The 26,312-nt window shown below is 58.4% G+C and overlaps 1 protein-coding gene and 2 long non-coding RNA genes across 3 annotated transcripts in view; 1 reads left to right on the plus strand and 2 right to left on the minus strand.

Moving 5' to 3' along the window:
* Window positions 1–3,442: 3,442 nt before the first annotated feature.
* LOC123590206 lies at window positions 3,443–6,437 on the minus strand. Its single transcript, XR_006708668.1, has 2 exons — window positions 5,587–6,437; window positions 3,443–3,925 (listed from the first exon to the last, which is right to left on the minus strand). It is a non-coding gene; the product is annotated as an uncharacterized LOC123590206 (long non-coding RNA).
* Window positions 6,438–6,499: 62 nt separating this feature from the next.
* LOC123590246 lies at window positions 6,500–17,416 on the minus strand. Its single transcript, XR_006708684.1, has 4 exons — window positions 16,590–17,416; window positions 16,216–16,346; window positions 8,913–12,051; window positions 6,500–8,640 (listed from the first exon to the last, which is right to left on the minus strand). It is a non-coding gene; the product is annotated as an uncharacterized LOC123590246 (long non-coding RNA).
* A 362-nt stretch (window positions 17,417–17,778) lies between these two features.
* MPPED1 (metallophosphoesterase domain containing 1) overlaps window positions 17,779–26,312 on the plus strand; it is a 75,087-nt gene continuing 66,553 nt past the window's right edge. The window contains exon 1 of the mRNA XM_045463163.1: window positions 17,779–18,026. The gene's annotated coding sequence lies outside the window, so the exon portion shown is untranslated. The remainder of the gene's footprint in view (window positions 18,027–26,312) is intronic.

The raw sequence follows: 26,312 nt of genomic DNA on the forward strand, positions 1-26,312 counted from the left end.
GTGTTATGCACTGTGCTATAAACAACAGGGACACAGCAGTGACCCGGCAGATAAGGCTGGGCTCCACTGGAGCAAACCCTGGGGTAGACAAGACAAGCAGCAAACAGATAAATGTGCGTCACATTCACGAGTCAAGTGCCACGATGGAAATAAGATGGCACGAAACCACAGAAAGCAGCAGGGTGGGTGGGTGGGTGGGGGGGGGGCAATATTGTCGATGTGGTCAGGGCAGGCTTCTTGGAGGAGGTGACATTTGAGCCGAGACCTGGAAAGCAAGACATGGTCAGCCATGCCACAACCAGAGGAGGAATGTTCCAGGCAGAGGACACCATAAGTACCTGAGTCGGGAGCATGCCTGGTTGGGCGGGGATCAGAAACATGGCCTATGCAGTAGAAGGGCGGTGGGTGAGGGAGAAGGGAGACTGTGCGGAGCCATAGGATTTTGGAGCTGGCTCCCCAGAGCCATTGCATGCAGCCGTTCCCAGCTCAGTGTGCAGGCCGTGAGCTTGAAATGGACCATAGTGGGAGGGTTTACACCATGGAAATCAGCAAATGCTGCAAATCAGGGCTTTTCCCCCCCGGGGGACCCACTGTTAAAGGTTCACCAGCACAGGATCTTGTCCCTGTGTATTGAATCTGATAACCACCCCGGGTGGCCAGGAGGCTTCTCCCCTTTGTGCATAAAGACTGAGGCCCAGGGGCGCCTGAGTGGCTCAGTCGGTTGAGCGTCCGACTTCGGCTCAGGTCATGATCTCCTGGTCTGTGAGTTCGAGCCCCGCGTCAGGCTGTGCCGACAGCTCGGAGCCTGGAGCCCGCCTCGGATTCTGTGTCTCCCTCCCTCTCTGCCCCTCCCCATTCACATTCTCTCTCTCTCTCTCTCTCTCTCAAAAATAAATAAACATTAACAAAAAAAGATTGACATTAATTTAGCTCCTGCTGTTTGCAGACACGCCCCAGACCCCTTCATACACCTTTTCTCGTTTAATCCTTGCAAAGAGGTCTAGCAAGGTTAAATGGCGTGACCAAGGTCACCCAGCTCTTACATGGTGGAAACATGTCTACCTGACCCCTCGCCTGGGTTCTTCCCGCTTTGCCAGGCCTCTGTCCCTCATGCCCACCCATCTCTGCAGCCCCTGTATACACCGCCCCATGACTATAGCACTCTACAAAGCATCTTCCCAGGAGGGCTCAGGGGGCAGATGACAGCAAGCATGGCACGTTTCAGCTGAGCACTTACTATGTGCTGTGTACCTGCCACGGGCCTGATGTCACCAGCCCTGTTTGCCAAAAGAGGCTCACGGCGGTTCGTCAGGACCCTGGGTTTCCCGTGGATGCTGTGACTCTTAGGGGGCGGGGTAGCAGTGGCTCCCAGACTGTGGGCTTCTGCCAGCGGGCTGCCTCCTCGTTTCTGCTTATTCTGATATATCATCCTTCCAGGTCCTGGGGCTCAAGACATTCAAGGGGACGTGAGACAGGCCTAAAGGGAATTCTGGGCACGAGACCCTGGCAGGGGCCCCTGAGAGAGGACAGAAATTCCTCAAGGCTTCTTCCCACCCCACCTGCTCTGTGTGAATGACAGAGGTGATTTTGGAGCGGACTGCATGTCACCAGCCTGGAAGGAAGGACCCGGAGGGGGCAGGGACCCATTGGAGCCGGGACCTTGGGGAGCTTGAAGGTCCCCGCCAGAGGGAGGGGACAGGTAGGCCAGTGTCCACGGCCCAGTGGGAGGGGTGGCTTCCCTAGCCCCACCTGAGATGCGGCCACAGGGCTGCTGGCTTCCTGGGGCGCACGGACACCGGGAATTCTTGGGGAGCCTCTCTGACAGGCACTTTGCACATCCCCATCCCCCTGCCCCCCACCGCCCAGTTTGATGTCAGCTGCCTGGAGGCTTTGTGGTGACCTCGCTTTTCTCTTCTCTTCTATGGGTCTGACAAAGGCCAGCTGGCAGGGCTTACGAGGGCAGAGATGACAAGTACACGTGTCATTGGCCCTCCTCCGGATCCACAGTGACACCTGCTGAACTCATGTGCCGTGCCAGGCGCTTTTTAAACACTTTACCTGCCCCGACTTATCGAATACCCGTGACGGCCCTACGAGTGGAGCTCACGACTAGCATCGTTCCATTTTACCGGTGAAGAAATGAGGCCCAGGGCAGTGCGGTGACTTGTGGAAGCTCGCCCAGCTGGTGAGAGGCAGGTCTGGGAGTCCAGCTCCTGGACCGGTGAGCTCCCGTCTTCTTCTTACGGCTTCTGTTTGTCCCCTGGGCAAGAGCCCAGCTCCTTTGCGTCACCCGCTGGCATGAGCACAGGCCTTGGCACGAGAGCATCTTGGTAAAGGGGTGAGGGATGGAAATGAGTCGCTGGGCACAGTGTTGACAGTGATTAGGGCGGGGGGGGGGGGTGGTGTGTGGCGGGTAGCACGGGAGACGGGGAGTTGGGGCTGCGGAGGCCGGGCAGGGTAGGGAGCAGGGAGCTGGCCCGCTCTGTGTTTCTGCTACCCTGCTCACCAGGGCCAGGCTGCTCAGCTGGGAGGAAGCCAGCTCACTGAGGCACAGCACACGGGCTGCTCCCCCAACCATGTGGGCGTAAAGCGCATCCCTCCACCCCTACACGGCACACCGCACACCGGGACAGCAAAAGGAGCTAATCAAGCTCTGGGGTGCGGGAGGCAGCGCGAACCCCCGGGGACCACGACAAACATGCCGCCAGGCACCTGGGCGTCTGCACCTCCCCGCCGCTGAATCCACAGTGCAATCTCTCCAAAGTCTCTGTTTGCAGTGCAAACACCTGGCTTCCTGTGTGAGGCTGCCTGGTCCTGCCTGCCCTCCCTCAGTGCCAGGCAAGAGTGGTGGGGGGTCCACTTGGCTTCCTCGGGCCTCCTGGGCCCCTGGGTGGCTGGTTGTTTTGAACGCGAGCTTCAAAGGGGCTGTCCGTGTGACACCGATGACCACTGTCAAAGAGACAGGCTCAGCCAGGACTCAGCTGGGACCATGTGACCAGCTTCATGTTCAGACAGGTGAGCCCAGAGGCCTCAAGGGATGGGTGTGATGCAGGCACACCAAGTGAGGGCCCAGCACAGGCAAAGGGACCGGGGCACCGGGGGGGGGGGGGGACATACTGGATCACATTCACAGGAAATACTGGGACTGTGCAGGTCCCACAGCACTGCCAGACTGAGTCCCCTGCTGCTCTAGCCCGTCAGCTACCTGAAGGCAGATCCTTTATCTTTACGACACTTCTATAATATCTATTTGGTTTTGGGAGAGAGAGAGAGAGAGAGAGAGAGAGAGAGAGAGAGAGAACAAGTGGGGGAGGGGCAGAGAGAGAGGGAGACACAGAATCCGAAGCAGGCTCCAGGCTCCGAGCGGTCAGCACAGAGCCCGACGCGGGGCTCGAACCCACAAACCGTGAGATCGTGACCTGAGCTGGAGTCAGACACTTAACCAACCGAGCCACCCAGGCACCCTCTTTATGTCCCTTCTGATTCCTGTTGGTCAACACCCAGCATGAACAGGGCCCCTCCCTCTCCGTGCCAGATAACCGTTCAAAGGTCAACCCACTTAACCCTTATACCAGCCCTGGGAGACAAGCATATAAACCCTATTTAACAAATGACGAAACTAAGGCTCTGACAGGTGGTCCAGGCTTGGCCAAGGGCATTCGGGTAACAAATGGCAGAGCCAGGAGCTGGTCTCCTGGCTGGTCTCAGGATGAGCCTGGTCTCATCAAGCTCCAAAGCTTGTGTTGGCTCCGGGAGGTCATGGCGCCTCTGGAGTTGGCCCCCATCTGAGAGCTCCTCTGGCCTCATGCCTCCTTCCTGAAGTCACTGGTGTGCATGGCAGCTTTTCCCTGGAGTCCAGACACTGGTGGCTGACCAGAGTGGAGGCGCTGGCTCACTCCTGGCTTCCCGGCGAGAGCTGGGAGACCTGTAGGATGGGGTTCTTTCCAGCCTCATCTGGTGAGTCTAGAGAGGGCACTGTGGCCAAGCAGAGGCCCTGTTCAGGCTCCCGGATGGTAGGGCTGAGGACTGGGGAGAGGAGGTCTAACCAGAGCTCTCCACCTCCCACTCCCATTTCATGGCCATGAACTTGACTCATAGCATCTCTTGGAGCATGGACGGGGTCAGGAGGAGCGCATGCTGGGTTGGGCACCAGGGTCTCTGGTCCTGGTCCCAGTTCTGCCTCTGACTGTGTGCCCTCAGATGGGCTGCTTCCATTTGTTTTCCCATCTGTAAAATGGGGACAACCTTGGCTTTGCTAGGAGGCCCTGGGAATGGAATGCTGCTATTTCCCAGCATGTTTCAGACACTGGCTCCTTCTAGCCAAAGAAATCTCTGCCCCTGATGGACGTCGTGGTCATTGTTCTCAACACAATGGAGAATTGCACCCAAATGTGAAGAATCGGGGGCACAGAGAAGGGTGGTCTGTTTGGGGGGAGCGTCTCTCTTCTCACTTCCACCATCCAGCCCCCTCGGGGACCCTCTCCTCAAGGTCTGCTGTGACCTTCTGGTTGTGAAGTCCAAGTTCTTCCACTGAGGCCCTCCAGGACTGGGTCTCGTCCCTCCCGTTCTCTTTCAGCTTCCTTGCCCACTCCTCCCATTCCTTCCCGCGAGCCTCTTTAGAATGCTGGGCTCTTCACACTCTGTCCTGACTTCCCTTCTTTTCTAAGCATCCCCCAGCTGATCTGGACCACTCTCCTGACCGTTCAGGCGACCTCTGCCCATGCCAGTCACCCCCCAATCCCTGATGGCAGCCCAGGCCCCCTCCTCCGTGGCCACCACCCTCTCGTCTTCTCTCCCTCAGGCTCAGGGTGTTTCAGACCGACCTCTCCAACCTCCCCCCGAGCTGGCTTCCCTCCCTCGCTCCATTCGCCCTCTCACCCAGAAAGCCCCCCATGCACTCTGGAACCCTGGCCACAGCGTCCTCTCCTCTTCCACCTGCCCCCACTGGCTTGGGTCACAGTATACTCTCCTATTCCTGTCGGCATCCACGCCCCCTCCTCCTGGATCACGTCCTGGCCCCTCATTACCAGCGTCAATGCTTAAAACAGGGACCTCCTCTTGTCTGTCCTGCCCCATGACCGGAAGTCCACCCCCTGCCGTCAGGGTCCCCTCCACTGCGGCCTTGCTCCACTTCCTCATCTGAAGCATATCTGGCTCCCTCCCATCTCAAGGCTTTTGGGTTGGTCCAAGAATGCTGGGACACACTACCGAGGGGCGTCTGGACCCGGGGAGGCCCGCCAACCTCCCACCGGTGAAATGAGAAGACACCTGCCCACGGCTGCCCCGCCCACAGATTCTCCTCTCTCTGATTGGCCAGGCTCACTCCGCGCTATGGGACCCCGCCCTCCCCACCACAGCTGATTGGTCCAGACTGGACGCCGGACCCAAGAGCGGCCCAATGGGATTCTTGTCCATGAGCATGAAGGTGGAACCCGCAGACCCGGGGCCTGGAGTGGGCGGGCGGCTGGGCGCTGGCGGTGTGGGGGCCGGGGCCTCAGGGTTGCGTGGGTCTTGCCCTTCCACGTGCTTGTGTCTCGACCTTTTGTCAACTCACGGTCCCCCGCAGGTATCAGCCCTTTTCCTTACCCTCCTCAGACGTGGTTCCCGTTGCGGAAGCTCTTCTCCCTCGCTGCGGGGCCCTTGCCTCCAGCAGGCATCCCGTGTCCTGCAGGCCTGGTCTGTGCTTCTCCACGGCACCCCGAGGGGGCAGACGGAGGCCCCAGACAGGACGGGCCGCTGCCTTTGCCTCTCTGCAGGGGCCCTTCACCACTCACAGCTGTCTCACGGAAGGGAGGGCAGCAGCAGGACAGGCGAGGGCAGGCCGCGTCTGTCACCCCCCTTTCACCTGTCACCGGCCTGACCACGAAGAATCCATTTGGCAGAGGAGGAAGTGAAGTGTCAGAGAACCAGCAGGGATTTGAAGGAGCTGATCCTGGAGCCAGAGCCGGGCTCTCGTCCAAAGCTCACTGCCAAAGATGTGGGACAGAGTTTCCTAAGGTCGCGGGCCTCTCTGTGGGGTCAGGTGTCCCTGCCCAGCTCTCAGCTGCGCCTGGGGGCTCAGAGTCAGGATGGGGACAGAGGTCCAGCCTGTAGGAGCCAAGCCCAGCTGTCCTGAAAGGCCGGCCAGGTGCCCGCACACCTGGATGGTGGAGCCCTTAGTCATCAGATGCCCCTTGGGCTGACCACCCGCCAGGCGTCTGGGGTGGGTGCTACGAACGCTGAGGGGGCGCTTGTACCCGGATGAAAGGCAGGACCCTCTGAGGAAGTGCCCACCCTTGCTGAGCTCCGAGGCGCCCACGGCGGCGGGTCGAATGGAGAGCATCCAGCAGAGGGAACTGCCTTCCACAGATTGTCGCTCAGTGGGTTGACTTGACAAATTCAGACAATTTCAAAAGAGGCAGACCGATCGATCCCCAGCCTCAGTTTCCTGGTTTGTAAATGGGGAGGGCTGGATCCCCCCCCCGCGCTGACCCTCTCCCCCCTCCTGCCGCCACGGGCCTGGGGCCAGGTGCCCGCCCTGCCGGCCTGACGTCTGTGCCTGAGAACGCGTGGCGGGTGGCCGGAGGCGGGTCTGTGCCAAAGAAGCTGCTGGCGTTCCCGCCGGCTGCCTCGGGGTGATGAAAGGAGCTGACGGCTTGGCAGTGGCTCCCGGGGAGGAGGCAGCAGCCAGGCTGGCGGCTAGGTGGTGGGGATGGTGGGAGGGGGCTCCCAGGGAGGAGAACAAAGAGCCGAGGGTGCCGGACCCCAGGGGCAAAGGAGGGGAGAGGGCGGGGTGGGCAGGATTCCGGGTCCCATTCGGAGGGGAGGCGTGACATGGGGGGCTGGGTGGGTGTGAGGTGCCAGGGTCTGCCTCGTGGCTGTGTGAGCCCAGACAGGCCTGTTAGCCTCTGTGAGACTCAGTTTCCCCACTGCACAATTGGACCAAAAATACCGGCATCACAACTCACCGCCCTACCCTCATGCTTACAAAAGAGTGTGGCACATAGTAGGCGCACAAGTCAGTGTTTTTGGAGCCAGTGAGTAAAATAGACTCGATGGAGGATGGGGTTACTGATCTGTTTCTGCACGATGCCGGGTGCAGGCTAGTTCTGAACAAGCGACAGTTTTGTTATTGCTACTGTGATTATTCGCCACGGGCAGAGGATTGAGCCAGAGTGGAGTCCCAGAGCCAACCAGAAGGAAGTTGGTCAGGGTGTCTGGAGAGTAGGGTGGAGGGTGGGGCACAGGGCGAGACTGGAGATGTCCCCAGGACCAGGACATACAGAGCTGAAGGCCATGGCTGGGAAGCTGGACTCTGTCCCGATCGCAGGGGGAGAGGCCTACATGGCTGGGGATGAGCTGGACCATCGTGGGCACCAGGAGGCTATTGGCAGCCATGCTCTGGCCTGAGGAGAGGGCAGGTGGGGCAGGGAAGGGGAGAGGGCACGTGTGGAGGCCCTTTTTTGGGAAACTTGGCTAAGAAGCGGGAAGAGGTGTGTCGTAGCTGGAGGGTGACGTGGGAGGGACAGAAGTCTTATTTCCTGAGTTGGGAGACATGAGCAGGTGTAAAGGCAGGTGGAGAGGAACCGATCTCCTGGGAATGCTCAAAGATGTGGCAAAGGACATATTGGCGTATTGGCTATACGGGTCCCAGAGGCTGTAGGGGTCCCAGAGGCTGGAGGGGAAGTCTGAGAGGGGGTTTCAGGAAGGGCTGCAGCTTTGGGTTTGTGGGGGGGGGGGTGGTTCAAGGCTCAATGGTGCAAAAAAAAAAAATGGCCATCTTCAAGGTTGGGGTGGTTAGAGGCCCCGGCGAGCTATGGGAAGGGGCAGGTCTGTGGGGAGAGAGGGTGTTGTGCACGGCTGGGGAGCTCTGCACAACCACCGTGAGTCCCTGGTCAGCTCCAGGCAGGGAAGAGACGGCCTCTGTTACACATGGCGGGGCACGATGAAGCCCCACAGGCAGCTAGGAGATCAGCCGGTCCAGCAGGTCCTCTGGCGGAGGCAAGTCGATGTTTCTAGGGCCAGTTCTTCACAGAGGCTGCCTTCAGCCCTGTGCAAGGAGTCTGAGGCTGCATCCCAGGGGACACAGGAGCACTGTAATCGATTAGCGATGTCTGCTCTGGGCACACAATGGAACGCGTAGGGCTCGAGCTGTTCCGGTGCTGCCCCTCTGGCCCAGGCCGCCGCAGAGAGCCAGAGGCCCGGGATGGAATGGGGCCGGAACTGGGTGTCACTGCAGCCCTCCCAGGGGTTCGAGGTGCGACCTTGGGCAAGTCCATTCCCTCAGCCCCAGCTTGTCATCTGTAACCTGGAAATAACAGTGCCATCTTTCCAGGTGGTTTGAGGACTAAAAGCATAATGCGTCTGGGTGTGCTACAGCGGCAGGGCGTGCGTGTGTGTGTGTGTGTGTGTGTGTGAGAGAGAGAGAGAGAGAACGGGAGTCAGGAAGGAGGCTCAATGAGTGATGTTCCATCAGGGGTGGCCTGGGGATGGTCCAGGCACACCCATCTTTCCCTTTCTCTCGGCTGCCTGCAGGGCATTGTCACCTGGAAGCACGTGGAGGTTGAGGTCAGGAAGGTCCGGGCAGTTGCAATGCCTTTTTTGGCAAGTCTCTCAAAGGCTCCCACCTCACTTTCCTCATCTGTAGAATGGGTGACTATCCTGATGAATTAGAGCAATAAGGTTTATCAGCAGCCCCTATGGCCTCAGGCATCGTCAGTCCCAGATGGGGAGATCACAAGTCTGTCTTCAGCCCCCGCCCGCCTCCCTTGACCCTCCTCTTCAGGGGCTGTTTATCCTTCCCTCTAAGCTGGAGACAGAGTATTCCCTCTCCTAGGTTTCTTTTGTAATCCGGACCTCAGTTTCCTATTTGTAGAGCTGGGGAGTTAAGATGAGGTTGGAACAGAAGGGCAATGAGAGCTCTCCCTACCCACCTTTGATGATTCTGACTCAACTCTTCTGTTAGAGAAGGGCTGGAAACATTCAGACTAGGGTGTGGATGACTGCTACAGTGCTGATTTGGAATGTCACACCTGGAGGCGAGAGAGAACCTGGAGAAGAGGACCAAGATGGGCAGGGGGTACGTGGCCAGGTTAGTTGAGGGACAGTTACTGAGGGATGGTGCTGTGAGTCTGGGGAGGAGCAGATTCGGGGAGTTGTGCTGGTGGGCCCAGGGCTCCTCACGGATTCCATGCAGCCCTGGGAGCTGGGTGGGGAGCAAGGCGGGGAAGGAGCTACGAGCTCAACATAAGGAAGAACTTCTGATAGGAAATGACCTCTGGGGAAGCAGGGCATGGTGGCCATCTGGGACATGCCAAGTAGAGGCATGATTCCCTGTGGGAGTGTGGGGGGGCTTCCTTTCCGAAGGAGGGGGCTGGGGGCCATCTGCTTGAGGAGGCTGGCTCGGCCTCCCCCAGCTCTGCTGTTCCCCCACCTACTGTCATGCCGCCCTGGGATTTTTGTCTTTCACCAAGGATAACAGCTCCCCAGTGCGGAGATTTCAGGCATCAACAGAAGTGGGGGTGCTTCCTGGGGTTCCTCTCATACCTCTGGCGCATTTAGTGTTTGCCGAGAGCCTGCTGGGTAGCAGGAAGGGAGCTGGGGCCTGGCAGTGAGTAGCCTGGGGACACCAGTATCAAGGAGGGGCTCGGGCAGGGGCCTCCTGGGTCTCCCGGGGACCGTCACCGATTTGTACTTCCTGAGAGTCACAGCCAGCACTCAGCAGCCCACTATCCTTATCCCATGTGATCAGCGCAACCTAACAAGGCGGGTGACTTTACCCTCGTCTTCCAAGTGAGGCGACAGGTCAAGCACCCTGCCCAGGCCCCCAGCCCAGGCCCAGGCCTGCCGGCTGCCCCCTTGGCTCTTGATCCCACCCGAGGTTCACAGGCTCAGGGCCTCGCTGCTTAGCGGCCACGGGCGGAGGGAGGCAGACTAGCACTGCTCTATTCCGGTGGGGGAGCCCAGGAGGGGTAGGTTGCCTGAGCAGGTGTATCCTGGGTGGGAGGGGCAGGATGCAGACATAGGGGCAGTGGGGAGACACTGAGGGTCTCCACGCAGGGCAGGGGCACCACGACCGCAGTGTGGGGAGCAGGAACCCCATGGAAGGACGTGAGGATGTGAGGGGCTGGATTTGGGGGGACAGGTGGACCGGGCTTGGGGTGCGGCGCAATGCAGGAGTGACGGACATGAGGTGGGGCACAGGGATGGCCAGCTTTCAGCTCTCATTGCCTTTGAAGGAGTTGCCCTCTCTGAATGGGTGCCTAGTGCCTTTGCCTCCCCAGGGCGCTCGTTCCAGGGTCTGGCCCACCCTGGGGGCCCTGCTGTCTGCTGGGTCCCGGTCAGGTGTCTGTGTGGGGACCCAGGCCTGTGTCCCAGGCATCTTATCTGAGCCTCCCACAGGCCTCCCAGTTGGAGCAGCAAGGGTCTGGGTTTGGGCTTCTATAGGCTGAGAGCCAAGACCCCCCCCCCCCATTCATTCCTTTCCTGGGTCCCAGGAGCAAGCCCAAATTTCCTCCCTTCTTCTCCGTATTTGGCTCTGGCCCCAACATTGACCCGGCCCTGGGGCCAGATAGTCTGACTCAAACCAGTACTCTTGCTACTAGCCGTGGCACCTGGGCCCTCTGTGAGGTCCTCGTGTGGATGGGGTCACCTGTGTCCCGGTGCCCACAAATCCAAGCTGGGTTTGGACAGAATTATTGGTGTAGGGCAGCTCTTAGGTGGCTGTCACAGACAGAGAAAGACACAGAGGATCCAGCAGATGCCGGAGCCACCCTGGGAGAATTCTAATGAGTTCCAGCAGCGCGAGCCAAGGACAGACAGCCCGATTTTCAGGTCCGGTCGACAGTTGACTTGATCCTCACCGGGACCGGGTCAGGCGGTACTCTTATTATTCAGATAGGACGCAGAGCTCAGGGATGTTGAGGAAATCACGAGTTCAGCTGGAGGGGACAGTAGCAGCCTGTGGAGCCCACTGGGTCCCGGTCCCTGCCCACCGCTTCACACTGAGCTGGCGGGGCCACGAAGACTGAAGGAGACATGTGTCAAGTGGCTGGGACGAGCTACTGTGACTGTATCTGCAAGTCACGGAGGCTTGGCCTTCCTACCTCTTCACCATCCCTCTGTCCCAAGGGATCTGACCAGGCTTGCCAGGCCTGCCCTTCCCTGGGGCTCTGCTCTGGACTCCGGAGGTGCTGGGACAGGTGCCACCCCTTCCCGGGTCCCTCCCTCCTCTAGCCCAGGCTCCCCTTTGACTCTTGCCTCCATGTCTTGGCTTATTCCATCCCTACCCCAGAATGTCCTCTTGTATTTGCCCTTGTCACGCGGCACTCCCCAAGCACCTCCTCTTTCTGCCCCTGGGAGGGGTGGGAAGTCCCTTGTGCTCCCTCAGCCTGTGTTCCCCTCTGCTCATCAGCGTGTGGCCCTTGTTGGTTTCCAGCCCCCACATTTGCTCAAGGGCAGGGCCGGGTCCAGTCTCTCCGCAGCTCTGGCTTTGCCTGGCCCCGAGGAGGCGGCTGTTATATCCGTGGAAATGTATTGAATATGGACCCCCTCCTGGTCTGCCCCACGTTGTACCCATTCTCTGGAAGAGGAAAACAGCTGTGAGTTGCGTGTGGTATCCCGGGGCTCACAGGGAGTGCAGGCAGTGCAGGGGCGGAGCTGGGGGGCAGGTGCAACTTCCCCTGTTTTTGCTTCTTTGATATCCAAGAGGCGGGAAGAAGTGATAGCCTGGGAGGGATCAGAGTAGACTTCGGGGCAAGGCTGGGCCTGGCCAGGACCCTGGACAGCTCAGCAGAGCCCAGGAGGCCCTGGCGTGCCGGGATGGTAACTGAGATGTGTGGGGGCCTTTACAGAGGTTGGAAGGGGCCTGCCTGGCACCTGAGGGGGGACAGAATGGTCGGAGGGGAGAGCAGGTGTCCTGAAGTCTGAAGATTGGCCTTGCAGCCCCAAGTGTAACAGATACTTGCTGGACGGGTCTTGAAACCTCTTGGGCCTCAGTTTCTTCATCTGTAAAATGGGCCTCATAGTCTTCCTTCACAGGGCAGGTTGCCCCCAGCTGAGGTCCCAGCCAGGCTGTTGTGAGAAATAAACCAGTTACCAGGCAACTGGAAAAGTTCCCTAAAAATGAAAAGGGGCTCACAGGCAGCGTGAGGGCTCACAGCCCAGGCCACCCACAGGGGGAAGCTTAGGAGGGGTGACCGGAGGGTTGGCGGGGGTGCCTGGCGGTGACACCCAGAGCTTCCCCCACCCTTCCTGCTCCAAGAGAGCGGTGAGCTGCAGCCTGCAGAGGGTGGCTGGCCCTGCCTGGGTGTGGCCTCTGTCCAGCTCCTGGGGACTCCAAACCTAGAGCAGCATCACCTGGGGCAGAGGCCATCATTCCTGAGGCATATCTTGGGCCAGTTTTCTAGTGACAAATGCCTCCCCCTCCCAGCTGGCCTCCCTGGAGCCGTCCCCTGTGGCATAATCAGCTAGCTAGCGTCCTGAAGTTCGCTTTTACAAGGCTCCTCCCATACCTGGCTGTCTGGGTGATGGCCCGAGTCATATGGGGGAGTGTCCTGGAATGAATGGGATGGGGGGGACTCATTTGGACAGAAGTCGGCTGGACCCTCAGTCAAGGGCAAGAAGAGGGGGCTCTTGGGGTCTTTCCGCATCTCCTTGCTTCATCTTTGGTCAAGGGTGGGAGTGAGAGACTACATTGTTTCCCCCCTCAAGTTGAGAAAGTTGAGGCTCAGGGAGACACGAGAATGTGCCAAGGTCTCAAGCCGGTTGGCAGAACTGGGTTAGAATCCATATCCCTAGACTTGGGATCTGGAACCCTGACAGCATTAGCAAACACCACTAGTGAGCGCCAGTTGTATACCAGGCTCTCCACGGGCACTGCCCCTCCCTCCCCGGGGTTGAGATTATTGGGGCAGCTTCACAACAGGAAAGGTCAGGAGGCTGGGTTTCTGAGTCACAGGCTGTGAGTGGCAGAGGCAGGATTCGAACCAACGGTCAGGGCCTGGCTCAGGAGTTGGGTCAGTCACTGGAGTCTGACCAGAGGTGGGCAGGGCCTCGGGTCCCTGACAGGGCATGGCTTTTCCACCCTGGGCCTGGAGGAAGGTCCTGGATGAGGCCGTGTCAGACAGCTGCTTTGAAATTGACCTCCCTCTGGGCTGTGTCAGGATTCGGACAGACCTGGGCTGGCAGGTGGAGACCTTGGAGGTCATAATGGGGCATAGGTGGGGGTGCAGAGCCAGGCTTTGTCCTCCCAACCCCAGAGAGCTTCTCCCCACCCCTCCAGCACATACTGATGTCTCCTCTCTGAACTGCCCCGGCCTCCCCTGCCAGGGTGACTGCTGGGGGCCTGACACAGCTCTGGCTGTTGTGGGAGCCCAGTGACCATTCGCCAAAAGATTCACCGTAGCTTGCACGTTGGCTGTGTGCCAGGCACCACGGAGGACCTAAGCAGGTCCTGAAACCCTAAGCTCCTTTGCCACTGGGGCATGAGAGGTCGTCTGTGGCATTGGCCTTGCCCATGATTCCAGCCCCTCCCACCCCCTGCCCTACATGCACCCGTCACGGTGCCCACACCCCTCCCTAAACGCCCCCCACTCTCCTTTCTTCACCATATTCCGACGGTTGTAGACAAGTTGGAGACCACAAAGCGTCCCATCAATAAAAGCAAAAAAAAAAAAAAAAAATCACCTATAATCTTATCCCCAGGGTCATCTTGCTGTGCCGTGCTCCCTATGTTCTCCCCCCACTGCCTTTCTTTTTTCACGACACAGACTCAGGTGCCTACTTTGTGTAGCCTACTTTGCTGGCCCGTGGGATGTGTGCAGAGAACGGACATCATTTTCCTGCCATGTCACGTGCTGGCAAGTGGTTGCTTGACATTCTCTGGACATACCATAATTTTTTAAACCGATTCCCTCTTGGTGGGCTTTTAGCTTGCTTCTGATGTGGGGCTATTACAAACAACTGCAGCCGCTGCCTCGGGATGCCTTCCCAGAAGGTGAATTCTTGGCCAGCGGATACCATAGCACGCTCTTTCGAGACTCTTGTGCGTTTGTACAGGCTGGTCCCTCCGCTGGGCGGTCTCTCTGTCATTTATCGCCATCCCGAAATCTTACTCCTCTGATGGGCGCCCATAGCCTTCTTCCCAAGTGTCCCTGGGCTGCCGCATCCGCTGCCCTTTTCCCTGTCCTCGGCTGTCCTTTTTGTCCCTGGTGTCATGAGCGTCTGTCGGCCTCCTGCCTCTCTGAAGCCAGACAGCCTGGCATCTTCTCCTTCTGTCCCCGACACATAGGAGGCTCGTGGGAAAGGCCTCCCAGATGAACAAGCCATCCCCTGGCTGGCTTAGCAGTGTGGGATTGTGTGGTGTTTCTATTAGTCTCCATGAACAAGTGCCACTGTGTTTATTAAATTTTTCCAAAAGCAGAATGTCTGCTGTGTTTGCTAGTTGGTTGCTCTTTTAGGAGTGGGTCTAGCCTGCCCGTCCTGTACTCCTCAATCCATCTTTCGGAGCCCGCTCTCCGGACACCCACTGAGCTACAGGCCCTGAGGGCGGCCGTGCTGGGGACCGAGGCGAAGCAAGAGGCCACCCGGACCAAGGCAGGTGTGGGTCAAGCTCCGAGCTCGGTGCCTGCGACTGGGTGGTGCAGGTAATGGCGGGCCCTTTAGGTGGGGCGCTCACGTTTGGCTCCAAAAGAAGTGCCGAGCGTCAGGCATACGGCAAGTGCTCAATAAATGCACGTCACAGGCAGGTTAAGAGATGGTGTCTGGGAGCTGACGGGCGGGCTGGGGGGGATTGGAGGTGGTGAGGAAGCCAGCTTTAGAGAATGAGCGTCACAGGAACTTCTCTGCTCTGCCCCCCAGGGACCAAGACTGACAGTTCTCCGCTATCCCGGACCATATGTCCTCCAGGGTCTCCTGAGGCCACTACCAAGCTGTGGCTCTGCCTTTGGCAGGCAGCAGGTGGAGTCTGTTGGGCTGTTGAGCCCAAGCCCTGTCTCTCAGGCAAGCACGACCGTTTCCTCATCGTCTCCCTGGGAGATGCTGTGCTGGAGAAGCCTGCGGCCCTAGGGCGAGAAAGATGCTCCCTGCCAGTTTGTGATGCCCCCTCATGCTCCACAGGGCTGGGCAGCGCGGCTGGAGGAGCTGGGAGGCTCCGTGTGCCAAGAGGAGTTGAAGTCAGCGGGTCTCACCCTTCCCATGCCCACTCACTCACTCAGGAGACACTGGCCTTGCCCTGGGCGCTGGTCACAAGGCACCATAGGGCATTTGGCCTCCTGTGGCTTGCTGAGCGTGGCACTCAAGGCCCCGCATGGCCTGCCTCAGGGCCTGCTCCCGTCCTTAGGGAGTCCTCGCCTTCTCCCGATCTTCCTTCACATCTCCTCCTGGGTATCTGCAGTTCCTGCCATCGGGAACCCCCATCGAGCCATCTCCCCTGCCCACCTTCTGTACTTTCTGCCAGGCCCAGTCCTCGTCTCGTGCCCTCTTCCGGGAAGCCAGCTCCCTCTCCCAGGGTGGGTATCTCTCCCTCCCCAGCCCACACTCAGTCCGGGCTGGTCTCTGGGCATGTCTGCCCCGTGGCTTTTCACTGGCCATGGCTGGATGGCAGGGCCGCATCGAGGTGCCCCCTGCATCCTCGGCCCCCCCCCCCCCCCGGCACAGCCTGGCACACACAGGTTTCCAGGATGACACAGGTGGCCAATGGATGTTGTGGCCACCTGAGCAGTGGAGGTGACCGTGGATCTGGGCCACTGAACAAACCTCCTCCTGGGCAGCAGGCCTGTGTGTTTATCTGGGGTTTCTTCCCCGAATTCCCAGGTGACTGCTCTCCCACTCCTCTCTTCCTGGCTGGGGAAGAGCCCGCCTTGGGGCTCTGACCTTCACTAGGCAGGCAGACTTGAGCTGGGCCTCTGCAAAGGTCAACGTGGCCCCAGGGGACAGAGCGGGTAATCATGGTGGCGGCACCTGCCTGGTGGCTCGAGGGCACTGGGGAACCCACTTCCCAGAACGGACCCTGGGAGGTGACCATGAGGCAGCTTCCTGCTCCCCAGGAAAAGCGTAGGGGCTGCTGGCACTGTACTCACCACCTGGAGGGTTTTACCCTCTGTCGGACCATCCTTCCCCCTTGCCTGGCTGGGATTGTATTTCTAGCCTGGCCTCTTCACTCTGCCCCAGAATCGCCCCAGCCCAGGGTGGGAGAATTCAGGTCTACAGACAAGGAAGAGGAGGCCCGGTGCCCACCTGTGGCCCCCTCGGCCAGTCTCTGCCCCCCTCGTTGGCCTCAGGGCCCCAGCCAGGCCTCCATCGTCTCCCTGAGCAGCCCCTCTCACTCCTCTGTCCGGGCTGCCGGAGCGATCTCTGCAAAGATAAACCTGACCAAGGCATGCCCCTGCTCAGAACCTTCTATGGCTCCCCACTGTCCCTGATAAAGTCCACCCCCTTAGGCAGGCATCCAAGGCTCTTCCTGCTCTGGCTCCTGTCTGTCCCCCTCCCCCACCTCATCTTCCCTTCTCCCCCCCACTTCCTCTTTCTCTAGACCCATCCAAGCTGCCATTCCAAACATGCCAAGGCCTTTGCATGCACTGTTCCCTCTGCCTGGAAGGCCTTTTCCCTACCTTCTCTCCTGGGCATACACTTTCTCAGCTGGGGTGTGTCCACCTCCAAGAAGCCACACCAGGTAGCCGGCCCCGCTTCTGCTCCGGCACTTGTGCGGGGAATTTTTCTGTGTTCCTGTCTGCCTCCCTACCAGCCTGGGCTGTCCCCAAGGGCAGGCCAGGCCTGAGGCGCCCACACTGTGTCCTCAGACTGAGTCTGAAGCCGTGGAGAATGCAGGAGTGGGAGCCACCTTGCCATGTGAGTGTGGTGGGGGAGGGACCCACGAACATTATCGAGGTGCCCTCCGCGGGCTTCTGAGGGGCCACACCCCCTTCTCACCTTGCTCCCAGTCTGGGAGGCCCAGGCCCGGCCCATGCCCTGGCTGCAGGCCTTGTGGACGCGGCCTTTCACCCGGGGCAGGGGGCTGGAGGTCGTCAGGGGCCCCTCAAGCTCCCCAGGGTGGGACCACGGCCTCTGGGGGTGCTGCTCTCCTCGACCAGGCAGGACTTTCTTCAGACCAGGGGCCTGGTTCTCTGTGGCCCTGACCTGCTTACCTGCCCCGCTCCGGGTCAGGCCTCCGCCGGCCACCCTCTGTACCCTGGGATTAGGGACCTGGGACCCCCGGGAGGAAGTGATGGGGGCGCAGGAGGCGCACCCGGGGCCTCTGCAGCCTCGGAGCTGGGGTCCGCGTCTCCCCGGAAGACTGGGGGGGGAGGCGGCGGGAAGGGGTCCGGAGCGGGGTGCCCTCGCGGCCCCGGGAGGGGGTCCGGGCCGGAGGCGGGGGCCGCAGCGCCCCGGAAGGAGCCGCGCACGCCCCGGCACGCGGTCCCCGCCGCGGCGGCCGCGGATCCGGAGGTGAGAGCGCCCCCGCCCCGCTCCCCGCCCACCCCGCGCGCGGCCCCGGCCCCGGGGGAGGAGGGGTGCGGGCCGGAGAGGGGCGCGGGGCGCGGCGGGGCGGCCGCCCGCTCTTTTCCGCAGCGCGGGCCCGCTCCGCCTCCCCGCGTCCGGCCGGCTCCCCGCTCCCTTCCCCGCGGCGGCGGGATGCGGGCTCCGGGCCCGGGCGGGGGCCGAGGGCCGAGGCCTGGGCGGCGCGGCAGGGGCCCCGGCGGGCGGCCGCGCGGGGCCGGGGACCCGGGGCGCGAGCGCGGCCCTCCCGGCGCCGGGGCGGGGGAGGCGGGCGGGCGGGAGCGAGCGAGGGAGGGAGGGCGGCGGCGGGAGGGGGAGCCGGGGAGGCTCGGAGCCGCGCGGCGGGCGAGGGAGGGGGCGGCGGGGAGCCCCCCGCCCCCCGAAGGAGGAGTCTGGCTCCCACTTGCTGCCTCGGACGCGCGGCGAGGCGGCCGCCGCCGGAGGAGCCCCCGCCCCTGCGCGCCTCCCTCCCCGGAGCCGGGCCCCTGCCTCCCTCCGTGCGCGCTGCTGCTCGCGGCCGCCGCGGCCGCCGAAGAGGAGCCCGGGGCCAGGTAGGGCCGGGGGCGGCCGGGGCGCGGGCCGGGGCGCGGCGGGCGCGGGAGGGGGCGCGGCCGGGACCCTCCCCGGGCGCCGGATGACGCCCGCGGCGCGGCGCAGGGGCGCCCGCAAAGTTACTTTGGCCGCCTTTGCCGGGTGCCGGCGCCCGGGCCGGGGACCCCCGCCGCCCGGCCCGCCGAGCGGGTGACGCCGAGAGGGGCCTCGGCCGGGGCGCTGGACTCTGACTGGGGCCGAGGGGTCAGCGAAACTTTTCCCCGGCTCGCCGGTCTTGGCTGGCTGCTGGCGGAGTTGCTGGGGGAGGAAGCGGACTGGCGGGGCACTGGTGACGGTGATGGTATTAACAATAGCAGCCCCTGGTCGCTGAGAGCCTACTGTGCGCAGCGAAGCCCCTGCTGGTGCCTGGGGGGCGAGGGAGGGGGCGGCTGGTGCTGGTCTAGTGGCCACTTTTGCAAGGCATTGCTGGAAACTTCATCCGTCCGTCCATCCATCCATCCTTCCTTCCATCCATCCACTGACTCATTCCACGCGTATTTATTACTATCCGCTGTGTGCCCTGCCCAGAGGATTCAGTGGCTAACCAGGCAGGTCCCAGCCCTCACAGGTAATATTTCCATGCTAAGGAGCAGTTCTGGCTCTTGTGTGTTTATTCTGGAACTTGTTACAGGAGAGCGAATTCACACACAGCCTCTCCTGATCCAGGTGGAGACAGAGGAGGGTCAGTCTGAGAGCTGATGTGTCCAGGAGCGGGTGGCAGACCGTGGCTTGGGGTCTAAGACCCACCGCCCTCCATTCCCTCCCGTCCCTGTCTCCACTCAGGCCAGATGGTGGGATCGGGAGGCCCCACACTGGACCCGGCCCCCAAGTCTGTCCAGCTGACCTCTCTGAGATGCATTTCCCCCAGCACTGGGTCAGACCTCTCCGGTTCCCCTCCAAGAGCTTGGTTGCCTTCCCTTCCCATTCCCAAGGCCCCAGAGGAGAGCTTGTTAAGTAGCAGACAATTATGAAATTAAACTGGGGAATGAAAGTGGGTGGGCTGGTGGATGCTTGAGCCGGCTGGACAGGACTTGAATGGTGGTGGGAGACTTGTTAGCACCGACCAGCCACATGGGGGTGGAGGTGGGGGGTGACTCAGGCAGGCACTACCAGCCTCAATACCCTGGCCGGTCTTTGCAAAAAAAAAAAAAAAAAATTACACCAACTTCATGAATAATTTGTCACATTGGCTAAAATGCTCTGGGGAATGTTGGTGAGGCCACCAGCTGACTGCCACATCCAAGTTGGAAGCCAGGCCTTGGTCCGTGGGAACCAAGGCGCTAGGAGACCATTCTGGGGGGTGGGGGTGGGGGGAGTGTTTGGCTGGGCTGAAGCAGGCTTCTGGCCGTGGGGAGCACCCCGGGGCTTGAGAGCCAGCCGGTGGTGATGGGGAGGCGTTCTGGAGCTGGGCTCTGTGTACAGGGGCCTGTGGTGCGGGAGCCGTGCATAATCAACTGTGCCTCACGAGGCTCGGCTCCCTGCAAATTGGCTTTCCAAGTGGCAGGCCCCACAACACTTGTAAAATCTTTTTGCTCAGGATGGGTTTCTGCAAAATGGTTACATCTATTTGAGTACTCAGTCGGTCGAGGTACAGTAATTGGCCGATGGCTAGTCAAAAAGCGATAATCCATTCACAGAGGTTGCATCCTGTGTTTGGGAGCGGTTCAACATGGGGCTGCCTTTCTATTTATTTCTCCACCCTAGAAATTTCCAAAGACCTGGATCGGGGTAGATCCCTTTCAGGTTGATGTAGGCAGGCTCAGGGTCATCTGCATGTGGGATGCCGTATGTCTGATGTGCCTGCTGTGTGTCCTTAGCATCCCTTACATACACCCTAGCTGATGCCCCGTGGGCCATGTTTATGGACAGAACATGTCTAAGTTTAGCGAAAAGACCCAGACTTTGGGGTCTTTCTGCCAGTGTCTGAACTGTGTCAGGAATGCATAGACCAACGTCTAGAATAAGCTTTCAAAAAAACCTGCTTTGGGAAAATTTCCCCGTCCACCCCTGAGACTGTGAAGTCTTCATCCGATGGAAGTAATTTAAGTTCATTAGTTTTCCTTGAACTTGCTACATTCCCTGGCAGGGATAGCCCCTCGCGTGCTCATGTAACGCAGGACACAGGAGAGAGAATTTGCTCTCGTCTGAGGAATGGAGGCTGGTAGCAGGATTTCACTAAAGGGTAGCACTCAAGGAGAAAAATCAGCATTCCGGGTCCGGACTAGGGGAAGAAGGAAAGCCGTCCCCCACATGCCATTATGTTTCAGTCTATCAAAATGATTTTGTTTTTCTAGTTTCAGGCCTGTGAACTGATCCTGAATAGCGGGGCAGAGGAAAATAATCGGCCAGGCAAAGACTTTTAACAAGTAAATATTACGCACAGAAAAACATGCAATTAAGTGGAGGTTAGTTAATGCCTTTCAAGTTGAGGCCGAGCTGCAGTTAAGGGCGGAATTTCTGCGTTATCCCTGAATTGTCTGTCAAAATCTTTAATGTGACAATGTGACACGTCTCTCCCGTCGCCCCTCCCTCGCCGCGAACAGAAAAAGGGTCTTTTCAAGCTTCCCCCCACCCCATTCTTCTTTTCCCTGAGATCTCTCAGTTCGGCAATTGGTACCTTTGTCTGCCTGCCCCTCTGGAGCCTGGGACCCTGGGGGAAGGGCCTCCCCAGGTGCAGGGGCCGGAGAATGGGTTCTCAGGCTCACTCTGTGCCCACGGATCACGGTTAATGGCATCTCAGATGAGACAGGCTGCTTGTGGGGTCTTCCTTGTGGCCAAAAGCCTTGCCCTCTGGGATCAGACATGCCAAACGCTTGGGGGGCAGGTGACGGAGGGGTGAAGGGCCTGTTTCACACAGTAAGGGCCGTGTAGATGATGCTGGGTCACTCTGAAAGCAGTTCCCTGTCGCTGCGGTTCCTGGGGTGTGGATATCCCCATGGCGTGAGACCCCAGCTAGCATCCTCTCCAGACTGCCACTGAAATTGTTTGCCTTGAGTCTGGAGAAGTGAAGAAAATGTAAAAAGCAAAAGCAACCCCAAGGGAAAGGAAAAAAAAAAAAAGGAGAGATCCCTTTTTTGGGGGTGGTGTTGGAGGGAAGGTATAAATAGTTCCTCGGTTAATTTGATTCACTGTGGTTCTCTCCCTGGTGATCTGGCCGTTCTGCCGCCAACTTTATTTTGACTTTTTTTTGGTCCCAATGAGACGAGATTTAGTTTATATTTTATTTCCATTTAAAATATCTATGGCAGAGGAGGACAGCCCAATCTCATGGAAAAAAAAATCATAACAAATTGAGATTATATGTTTTATTTAAAATTTTTTTTAATGTTTATTTATTTTTGAGAGAGAGAGAGAGAGAGAGAGAGAGAATGAGCGGGGGAGGGTCAGAGAGAGAGGGAGACACAGAACCCGAAGCAGCTCCAGGCTCCGAGCTGTCAGCACAGAGCCCGACGCGGGGCTCGAACCCACGGACGGTGAGATCATGACCTGAGCCGAAGTCGGATGCCCAACCGACTGAGCCACCCAGGCGCCCCTGTATGTTTTTTTTTTTTTTTTTTTTAAATTTTTTTTTTCAACGTTTATTTATTTTTGGGACAGAGAGAGACAGAGCATGAACGGGGGAGGGGCAGAGAAAGAGGGAGACACAGAATCGGAAACAGGCTCCAGGCTCTGAGCCATCAGCCCAGAGCCGGACGCGGGGCTCGAACTCAGGAACCGCGAGATCGTGACCTGGCTGAAGTCGGACGCTTAACCGACTGCGCCACCCAGGCGCCCCACCCCCTGTATGTTTTAATGTTGACCTCAGATACAAGCTTGAGATAGTCTTTGGTCTTTTCATGCCTTTCTGTCCATTACTCTTCGGGGGTTTTCTTGGACGTGAACTTGGCCAGCTTGATGTCACAACCTGGTCGCAAATGGAAGCAGCTGCAGTGAGAAAAAGAACTCTCCCCTCTGGCTGATGGTGATACTCCTTGAGCTCAGAGCCAAGGATGGAGGGAGGCCCCTCCCTCCACCTCCCCCCCCCCCCCCCCGTCCAAATCCACACCTGAGAGTTTGCTTCTTTTGAATGCCTTCATATTTCCACCCGCGCCTTCCCTTCCGAGGAGGATTTGAGACTCGGCATTGATGCACACCAAAAGGCTTTTGGCATGGCCCATGCTAATTCCATCACTTTAAGGAGCAAATGATGCCTACTTGCAATTTCTGACACACCCGTTGCTTCCCCTTCATTTCATTCCTTTGCATTTTCCGACAGTGCTGCAGCCTGGAAGGCTGCAAAATATATATTGCCCCGGCTACCTGAGAAGCGTGAGCCCTTCCCCGTGCCTCGTCTTTCCCCCTTCACGACGAAGTGCTCTTTGCATTGCGGCGTTCGTGGAAAAGGCAAATGTTCCCTCCCCCACCCTAGGCTCCCTGCACAAAGGGGGTGTGGGGGAAGAGAATTGAGTTTTGCTGTTTTTTTTTTTTTTTTTTTTTTGTCGTTCAGACACATTAGTTAATTGATCATACTTTGGAGGCTTAATCCTTAGTTGCCAATTCCCGCATGATCGCAAAAAAAAAAAAAAAAAAACCACACTGAAACTGATCGTAAAAATGGCAAAACCTCGATCTCAGACTTAAGTGTAGCATTACCATAGTGCCGATTTGATTATGCTTCAGTGACATCTGCTTAATAGATTTCCACGAGAACTGTAAATTCACATTCACTTTCTTTGCAAATTGTATTTCAATGGTGAGCAACCAGGACCCTCTCGCTTCCCCCCTCCCCAACCGCGAGTGTCCCAAACCCCCACGACTGTTGAGTGGGACTTCACGAGCTACAAAATGCTGGTTTTTACACATTTACCTCTCGTTTCCTTTTGTGTGTGGGTATGTCTGTGTGCACGTTTGAAACGGATCTGAGCAGCTTTTCCCGTGTCAACTCCGCAGATACGTGAGTCTCCAAATGCTTTATTTTGAAAACTAGGACATAGCACTTTGCAGAAGAAAAATCATTCCATTCACTATTATTTATGTGATTGCTGATCTGCTAGATGGAGAGAGAAAGCACCAAGAATTATAATAATTTATGGAGCGGAGCGCTGGTTTACAAACATATTTCCCAGCCCGAGCTTTGTGGGTTTCTTTGCGTCTTGGGCCTCGTTTGGTGCTGTGGGGATGGAGAATATTCAGAATTTGAAGACCGGCCCGATGAACGGACTGCGTTCGTGTCTGAAAGGAATAAGTGAGCAGCTATTTGTGGCAGACAGGACATGATCCAGTAAGCAGCACTCTTGATCATTCTGAAATAAAAGTACATAATTGGAAAATGAAACGGCAGCCACCGCTTGGGGGTGGGCGGCGAGGAATTAGAAAGTGTAATTTAAAATCATGTAGTCATAATTCAAAATGGGCCCAGCTAAAAGGTTTTTAAGTGGTAAATGCTTTAAAGGCACTCGTGGTTGATCCTTTTTCAAGGAATATGTGTAATTTTCACGATATTCGTGCATTCCTTCGTCGGCTCGGCCCGTCACTCATTCATCATTTGGCGTGGCCGCGGGGACCAGCCGTGGGCTGGCGCTCTCCGTCCTGGACCCGCGGCTGACAGAGGGGGAGGGTCAGATGTGAGGGCTGTCATTTTCGGGACGTGCTGCTTTAGGTCTGATCCCTGCCCTCTCCCACCTCCCCCCCCCCCCCACCCCCAACTCCCTCCGCTGGGCTATATGGTCTTTTCCCTTTAAGCTTCTGCTTCTTTTCATTTTTTTTTTTTTTACCCTTTATGACATTTTCAACTATTGACTGATCAATTGCATATTTTCAGGCACGAGCCAAACAAGGAAAAACAAAACCACTTAGAAGTGATTTTTGAGCTTGTGTGGAAGGGTGGCTTGTGAAAGAATTCTTCCCACCCCTCCCCCCAACCTTGGTATTTTCCTGTTCAATATTATTTCGCCTGCATTTTGCTTAGGGAGGACTACTTAGGTGTTCGCGCGGTTTCTCTGTGACATTTCGCCACATCGCAGTGAGTTCTCAACAAAAGCCTCAGCGAGCACTGACTTCCGCTGAGCTGGCTTTCTCCCAGCATGGCTGTGGGTGATCGGTGGGGACAGTCGCCTGTGCACCGGGCTGACCTGTGGAGATGCCCCCCACTTGTCGTTGAAGAAGACGAGGTGTGGGGTAAGGATGCCCTGAGAACCCCGGAGGAGGCTTTCTAGGTGGGGACAGTGACGGGTGGGGACAGGTGTTTCTCTGGGCTTTCTTCTGTTCCTGTGTGGTCACTGTCACCTGATTTCCGACCCAGGACCACACAGTGTTGTCCTGGCCTCACCCTTGTGGCTGCAAACACGCCGATGTTTGAGAAACACGGGTGCCTTTTGGGGATGGTTACCTTAACAGGGTGGCTTTGATGATGGAGACCTTTACCCTTTGTGACGTTTCCAATATCGAAATAGAGACCCTTCTGACAGCCAGAGAAGGTGCTGGCAGTAATGACTGGCATGAACCAGGACTGTCCTGGGCCCACCCTGGCTTTAAGGAGGCGGTATCGGGTGGACGTGGATGCCTCAAGCCTCGTGGCAAAGGAAATCTCTCTTCGATCTTCACATCGCCCCTGGCATCGCAGATGCCCGTAGATTTCCCTCCCGTATCTGGTGGACATACCTGGGCTGCTGGAATGACCCAAGTGTCTCCCTTGCAGAAAGCCACCTGCTGTAAAGATGCTCAGGGTCGGCCAAGGCGCTTCTCAGTCCGTCCATTCCGGCCTTCGGCGTGTGCTGGCAGGTGTCACGGTTTGGTGGGAGAGACCCCATTCCCTCTGCCTCATCCTCACAGGGTTCCAAGCTGCTCTTTTGATCCGCCTGGCTGCCCCCTGGGCCCCAAGCCCTTTGAGAGCTGGTTGCACATCTGAGTCCTTTGGGTCTCAGCCCGAGGTCCGCCCTGGAGCGGGGACAGCGGGTGTCCCGCAGTGTTTTGGGGGAGGCGGGTGGTGAGGAGTTCCCCCGGGAAACGTCGTCGAGGGCGGGTTGTCCGCGACGTGTCCGATCACAACATCCTAGGAAGTGAAATAACCAGGGACTCAGCCAGCAGCGGGACGAGAGGGAAGGGGCCAGGAGTCCGGCTTCCCCGGCAAGGCAGGAGGGTCCCTTGATTATCCGAACATCTCTGCTGGATTCTCAGAGGTTCTCCACAGAGCTCCTGGGTTGCAACAGAGCTTTCTAACCAGAGTGGAAGACACACTTAGTGAGCGCCTACTGTGTGCTGGGCCCTCAGCCAGGTGCTCTCACAGGTACTGTGTCCTGTAATCCTCCCAGTGGTTCTGGGGAAGGAGGATTTAGCATCCCCGTGGTTGTAGGGGAGACACCTGAGCTTTGGGAGGCGAACGCTGCTTTTGAATCCGGGTTGTGAGTTGTGAGGGCCTGTGTGGCGTCCCTCTCCCACTCCTGGGATCACCTATCATTTTATCCTTTGGCTTCTCATTCAGCTCGGACGGGGGCTTTGCTGAGAGATGTCCTGGGGAGTTGTAGGTGGCAGGTGGCAGTGCCTGGCCCAGCCTGGGGAGGTCGAGGACACGTCTGGGAAGCAGGTGTGTGTGCACAGAGGCAGGGTAGCATGCAGAACCTTTCAGCAGAGGGAACAGCATGTGTGAAGGCTCAGAGGCGGGACTGCCGGTGTGCTGGGGGAAACCCAGAGTGGTGAGCTTGGCCTGAGTGGTGAGAGGGAGGCCGGGGACCCAGCCTGGGCTTCTGAGCTCATGTAAGGACCTGGGGCTTTAGCCCAGAGCAGCAGGATGGCCCCTGAGGACATTTGGTGCGCCGGAGGGAATGGCTTAGTCAAAAGTGCGTTTTAGGACATTCATTCTGGCTTGGCACTGGCCTTGACCGTTCAGCAGGAGAAGGCCAGACAAGGCTGTGGGGGCAGTCAGAGAGCACAGGGCCTGGAGCTGGCCTCTTTCCTACATGTGACCTTGCAATACAGCTGGTGCCTAATAGCTCCTTGCTACTTCGTGCCTCGGCTGACGTCCAGGTTGACGTCGAGAACCCGGGCTTCACTTGATTCGTGGCATCTGAGGACCAACAAGTACATGTCTTTGAGAGGGAAACAGAAAGACAGACCACTCTGTGAAAGAAGGACTGGAAAAGGGAGCCCTGGGAAATGGAGGCAGTTTTTCTTTCTTTTTTTACATTTTCTTTTTGCTTTTTAATTTTTTAAATTATTTTTGAGAGACGCAGACAGAGCATGAATGGGGGGAGGGGCAGAGAGAGAGAGAG

This window comes from Leopardus geoffroyi, chromosome B4 (genome assembly GCF_018350155.1).
Source record: "Leopardus geoffroyi isolate Oge1 chromosome B4, O.geoffroyi_Oge1_pat1.0, whole genome shotgun sequence".
Lineage (NCBI taxonomy): Eukaryota > Metazoa > Chordata > Mammalia > Carnivora > Felidae > Leopardus > Leopardus geoffroyi.